This window comes from Oxyura jamaicensis, chromosome 8, assembly GCF_011077185.1.
Source record: "Oxyura jamaicensis isolate SHBP4307 breed ruddy duck chromosome 8, BPBGC_Ojam_1.0, whole genome shotgun sequence".
NCBI classification, from domain to species: Eukaryota; Metazoa; Chordata; class Aves; order Anseriformes; family Anatidae; genus Oxyura; species Oxyura jamaicensis.
Window position 1 is genome coordinate 26,021,237 of NC_048900.1, and position 7,052 is coordinate 26,028,288.

Here is a 7,052-nt window from a genome sequence, read left to right on the forward strand (position 1 = left end):
AGAAACTGTTAAGCGTCAACAGAAATTTCTTTGTTTAGTTCAAGTCTTGAGACAGTACTTGCTGTCATACTCTCTTAAAGCCTCACCTGTTTTATGATGTTGAGTATTCTTAGCTCCTGTTCAAATTACAGAAAATGAAGAAACCAAGGAAAAGAAGATTTACAGAGGTACCTGGATGGCAAGGTTCCTAATTAATTATAACGTCCGTCATCTGAGGTAGCTAATCTGTTTGAGGAAATGGTCTTTTCTTTTGAGGATTTTCTGATTTAACATGTGTTGTTTTGCATACTATATTCCAGGATTTACTTGGAAACATAGTTGGCCTGATTCTTTACCAGCTGTTTTTCCTGCTGGAGAAGATCTAGTTCCACTCTCCCTTTGGGTTCTTGTAGCACAACAGTAATTTTGAGCTGATACTTTCTAATTTAGATGATTCAAGATGGTCAGGAATCATAGAAGGAAAGATTGCTTCCTGAAAAACAACAACAATTTGGCCCTAAACAATTACAAAACAAACAAACAAACAAAAAAAAAACAAAACAAAACAAAAAAAACTTTTTGAATATTAGCTATACAGCTGAGCAAAAAAATAGCTTTCAAAGTAACTTTTGGGACAGATTTTTATGTGAAATATTTGCAGAATATATATTCAATTAGTGAGGTATCTCTAGTAACGAACCCCAGTGACCAGTTTTACTAGTCTTTGGTGAAATAGACCTATTTATTATACACCTGAACAAGCTGAGAATTTGCACATTTGTACAGTTTTATGTGTAAGTGTTTGTTTATCTTCAGTGCCTTACACTGTGATTCTGTGAGAAGTACGGTGCCCCCAAGCTCCTTCAAATTCCTTGAGAGTCTGGTGGGGAGAATGAAATGGTGAAAGCACCTTTAAGCACCTTTATGCACTTTTTTAGAATCAGGTCCAAAATTTCAAGATGAAGAAAGTTTAATACTGTTAAAGCTCTTAAGTGAGAGTCAGCCTCTGCCAAAAGAGACCCTCTGACAGTCAAAGGGGCTCATACTGTAGACTAGTACTGTTAAGAAACCCTTTTCTAATTTTTTTTTGTTGTTGTTTTGTGTTTTAATACCTGCACACTGAACCGTCCTTTGGAGTGGACAATTTTTCCCAGCAACACCAACAAAAAAGCCCACCCACCCCTAGTCTGGTAAAGCCAAACCAAGCTGGTATTTGTTTCATTCTTTCAAAGGGATAAGAGGCTCTACGAGAGGTGATAAGGAAGAGTCAAGTCCACAGGACCATGCCCACATACTTGTTGTGTCTGTGGGTGGAACCTGTAATCCCAAAATCCAAGCCAGAACAGGATGCAGGAACAAAGTCTTGCTTTCTTATGGCCTTCACTGAAAATGAGGAGAGCTGGGAAGTTGGCATCTCCCTAGGCTGCAAAATTGGGCCAGAAAAGGACAACATAACCACTGTTTTACTGTGACTTTCTTCCTGTGAATTGCTTGGATTTAGGAAGGAGAGGAATAGCAAGTATTTAATGCTGACATAGATGTTATAGAATGTGAAATGTTGAAGTATAAAACATTCAGTTGGCAACTTTATTCCTAAGTATGCATTTGGACATGCTTGGTATTCATGTGTGGTCTGTATGTAAACTGAGATCTGGGTTTATTTGCTGTTTTTCTTTTAAAGGGCATGTTTCCTCATTACAGAGGGTACTGCACAAAATGGGGAAAATGCTATTTTTCTGAGACTGGATATGAATTTTCCCAGCAAGAAGAGTGCAAATGCAGCACATAAGCTATAAAGAACTCAGCGTGTGCCAAGAATAGCCCTTGGATAATGAGCTTTTATTTCAGATGGTGGGCACATAGCCCAGCTTTGCCTGCAAAGTGGACAGGGCACTGCAGCCATTCTCCCCCTTTCCTTCAGTCCCCGTTTCTTCAGCCTCCTCACCTCTGTGGCTGTCCCCTTCTGAAGACTGGGGTGTCCAATGCCTGCTCCCCCCTCTGCAGCCCTCCTCTCGCTCCTACCTTGCACAGTTCCCCTCAGGGTAACCCTAAGCTCTTGTTACGGGGGCGGTTCTTGGAAAAAAAAAAGGCCAAGGCTAATTGTATCATCTCCAGAGGTTTTGTCTCCCCCTTTTCCCTTCTTGGGTGCTGGGAGGGGCCACAGGGCCCACACTGAGGTGCAGGGGCTCAGAGTGGATGCAGGGAGCCCATTTCCCTCAGCCCTCAGCATTCACAGCAGTGAAGGGCTCCTGCCCCCAAAGACAAAAAGGACCCCAAAGGGGCTGTCGCCATGCTGGGTGCTGTGAGGAGTGGAGAGGCCCCACCCCTGCTGGCTCCGCGTTGGTGAAGGAGGTGGCGCAGCGCTGAGGTGAGTTGTGAGGGGAACCAGCGGCCATTTTGGGAAAATGTTTGATTAAACTATTGCCTGTTTGAACATGGATGTGGTGGGGCAGGATGGACGCAGTGAGGCACTCCTCAGAGGAGCAGTGGCAGCCCATAATAAGCCACCACCTGCTGGTCGCTGGCAGTGACACAGCGTTGCTGCAGGGCTGCTTCCCCTGAGGGTCACCAAGCACCCTCCTGCCTCCAGGTCAGCCAGCCATGGTGGGGTGATGATCTTCTGGATCTTCTGTGGAAAACAAAGCTGCTTTGGGGACTTGGAGATTATTTTCCTTAGCTCCCTCCCATAAATATTGCTGGATTGTCCATTGAAAGGGCAGCTGGGGAAAGGATCCTCCAACTCCTGCAGGTGTTTAAGTCGGGCTGGCAGCCCTGCTCATGAGGCGCCTGTGGTACAAACCCCTCTACTACTTCTGCTTTGCAAGAGGGATAGAGGGAATTTTTCCAGAAAAGGATGAGGATCTGGAGTAGCAGAAGTTATGTGTGTGTAGGAGGGAAGATACGGACTTAAATTAACAAAATGGGTGAGAACAGTGAGTGTCCTCCCTGAGACCCGGCTGCCTTTTCTCCTGCCCCTCAGTGGTCCATGCAGAGGGGGTTGGCAGGAGGGGTCTGCAAACAGCTGCCCTTCCTCATGCTTCTGAGCTCTTCCTTTGTGCCATAACTGCAGCTGAGCTGCAGCTGAGCTGTCTTGAATTTACAGTTTGCCTGCAGCTATCCCTGGCTGCGTGGACTGAACAGCAGTGAATGGAGCTAGGCTGGAAGTTGTATTTCACTGTCAGCTAGGTCATACTCTACTTCCTCAGAGGTGGCAGAAAGAAATGTTATGGGTAGCTCATTAAACTGCCTTCACACTCCATTGCTTCTGGTGTCAGCCTTGCTAGATAAAGACAAAGAAGAGCATACTTTGTCTGCACTTCTGTGAAGAGAGAAAATCTGCTCTTCTTTATATGCATTTGGTGGCTTGAGCCAGTTTGCGGTGTCTGACTGAAGTTTCACGATTGTTGTCTTTTGACAGTGGTTCCTGATGGTGAACAAGAGTTTAGTTCGCGATCTGTTTGTCACTGTGTTGACCCAGCCCACTAATTCTGCTTACAACAAAATAATAAATAATAAATAATGAAGACAGATTTTTCAAATAATATTTTTGATGGATGCAGTCTCTTGGAAAACTTCTGTGTCCAATATCCTATTAACTGATTTCACTCTGTTATTAGTAAATCTTTCTCACTGGGTTTGGGAATAGTTATCCTAAAAACTTAAACATATTTAGAATTTTATATAATATGAATTAAGCCTCATTTATTCACGACATTTCCTTCTCTAATGAGTTTAATCTATGGAGATCATTGTAATTGCTTTTTATTATGTTGCTAATGTAAAAACAGTGAGTAAATTCCCTAAAGAACTCCATTTCCTTTAGTGAGGAAAGTATTGGTGTGCCCTGTAGCTCTGATTCATACTGCTATTGTAAAGTCAGCCAGCTGTGAGATGTATGTGGAGGCAGTGGATGATAAATGTGTTCTAATAATGCAGTATACAGTGTTTCCATAAAAAATCTTCAGTAGTATCCAAGGACATTAAACAGTCCATCAATAAAGTTCGTCTTTAAATGGTTTTGAATCAGACTAAGGCTGTTTTAATACACAGTTGTACAGGCTATCTCAAGTTTTCCCCATGGTAGTTCCAGAATCTGTTTTTAGCATATGATCATCATATTGTTAAGAATGTTGGTTCTGATAAAAATTCAGATTTACAGTATTTTCGGCTCTAATGGTGGGCGAGAAATGAGCGAGTCTCATGGCGAGTCTCATTTTTTTTTTTTTTTTACTTAGGATATAATTGCGTGTTTGTTGACAGTCATCAAAGTAATTAGCTTTAATAAATTTTACTTTTGGTATATATTTTCTGCAGGATTAAAACGAACTTTGATTACATATACAGCACTCTAGATCTTTTTCCTTCTTTGTGGTGGACCTCTGTTGGGGCTGTTTAACTCAAATGCAGCAGCAGGATAACACCCAAAGCCCTTTACTGGCATGCTGAAGACAACAGAGTTGCTATACCCTGATGAACCCTCATCATCCACAGCTTCAAAGATGTGGCATTGGAAGCTTGCTTCGCTTGTTCCTACTCTCTCTGTGAAACAGATATGAACAAGTAAAGCGAGTTTGCCAATGCCAGACCAAGTAGGAACAACCAAAGTGAGTCCTCCAGGTTGTTCCCACCTGCTTTAAATAGAGGGGAGGAACAATACATCTGGGATGCAGGTAATCTGTGATAGATTTTGTGAAATTTCCTCTCGGGAGCTGCAGATTATTTGCACAAAAGTATAGTACAGAGCCATACTTTAGTCCTGTGTACCGAACCAGTGAGAAAACATTTGAGAATGTGCAGTCACAGTAGAAAGTTTCTCTGTCAAAGGAGAGCTTTGAGACTTCCTTTCTGGATTTTCTGCTACAGCTAAGTTCAACCACAGTGCTGGACTTGATACCCTCCTGTCCATTCTGACTCCTCTTTCCCCAGATGCTTGGTTAGGAAGGATTTAATGTCAGAGAAATGCTTTCTTCAATTAGGAGAGAGAGAGAGAGAGAAGACTGGATGATATATTCTAAATAAAGAACATACAGTTCTTTACTGAGTAAACTATCAATAAAATATAGACTGCCCAAGTCTCGGCATACTGAGTTTGTTTTCCATAAAACTAATGAAAGATAAAAGAACTATTTAAAGTATTCAAATGGAAAAGAAGATGGAAGATTAGAGTTGAAAATACACTGTTTAACTTCATTCTGTATAATTTCCACATGTTTTTAATAGCCCAGTGGTAAAATCCAATAAAACCACTAGAAGCAATGAAATCATAATGAAACATCTTAAGGTCAGTCTTGTTTTTCTTTTGGTTTTACCATCTAGCCCATACAGTATTTGTAGCAGATGTAATGTGAGATATCTGTGAACATAAAACACTTCTTGTTTTGCTTCCCCTATTTTTCCATCTTATTAAAATACCCTTCTTTGGGGAAAAAAAGTACAACAACTAGAGATATTATATCCTTAGCAGGAAAGTTCAAAAACAATAATTAAGTACAGTAAGTTTCATGTGGTGTGTCAAATTCTGGCTTTCAGCTAGTGTTGTGTGCAGACGCATACAACATATGTTTAATTTCTAAATGAAATGCAGATACCTCTGTGATGAAAGATGACTGCTTTTAAAGAAACAGATGCAGAATTTAGAGGAGAAAAGCTGCTATGGTGGAACCTGAAAAGCAAAATTGAGACCTATCCTGAGCACATCTGTAGTTCCCAGTGGCATGGGAAGTCCAGGGTTTTGTAATGACTTTTAACTGAAAAGACTTTTAACTTCAGCAGCAATACTTGCTTGTTCTTGTGCTGGACTGAATGCTCGATGCCAGTTTGGAAGGAAGTACAGAATGCCCTACTACAAAAAGTCTTTGTGGGAATACAAATAACTTTTCATGTTATCACACATATGAGAAGAAAAAAAGTTATTCCATTCACTGTATAATCTGTTGCAGTAGCTTTCAGTGAGTGAGAAGTAGCAAAGAATTAGTTGTGACAGGGTGCCCAGTGAGTCCCAGCTGTTTGTGGATACCTGTAAATCTGTCTGCTTTGACTGTAGTGGCTGTCCACAAGCAGAAGCTTTGTGAGAAGAAGGGTGGCTTGCTCCATCCCGGTATCTCCAGCTGTTGGTACCCTCTCACCTTGGAGCCAGCAAAGAGAAGAGGTTTGATACTATTGCAGGGGAATAAATAATTAAACACTCTTCCTCTTCACCTAGCAATACTCACCATCTTGTCTTCCTGAAGGCTTCTTTATTCCTTCCCTAAAATACCCTCCTCAGTAACAGACTGCTCTGTTTTCACTTTGACAGCCTGTAAAATATCTGAAATACCCTATGACACAAATCTGCCAAAAGTGTCAGCTGTGCCAAATCCATTCCCATGCATCATCTTCTAGGGTATGGAGATGCAACTGTTGATGATTTATAAATGATGGAATCTGAGGTTTTGCCACTTACAACAGGAACCTGGTAATTCCTGTGAATGTTCTGGGTAGTGATTCTGTGTTTCCAGAGAGAGAGAAGTGGCTAGTCCAAGGTAATCAGGTGAGTCCCCTTTAAAGAGTCATGCAATTGTCTCAGTTGTCAACTGATTTATCCTCGCTGTGCAACACGCCGTTGAATTAAAAAACCTGCTTTTTCTTGGTTTATAGATGGGAAGCAAACCCTGCATTCTTGTGGTCATTTGACCATGGATCACATGAGGAGTCTGAGGCAGTGAATAATGAACTGAAGTACAGCAATGACCACCCTTCCTGGTCTGTTTCTCTCTTCCATTTGGGGTTATGTGGGACAAACTCTCATAAATTCCAGAAGTGTCATTTGGTGTGCTCCCAAGTATTTAGCAGGGGATGTAATTTTGAGCATATGCTGCCTCTTTATTGCTTCTTTAGTTGTATATGAAATCATAGGCTAAATTGGGCAATCTGATACCTGCACTTCATTTGCAACTCAGCCCTTAGCAAATGGATGCATTAAATTCACCTGTTCTCTGGCCTCTTTTTCGAGTGCTGCAGTCAGATAATTTCCAGCCATTATTACTACAGAAAGATGCACTCCTGCACTGCAAGATAGGTATCAGTAGCATCCC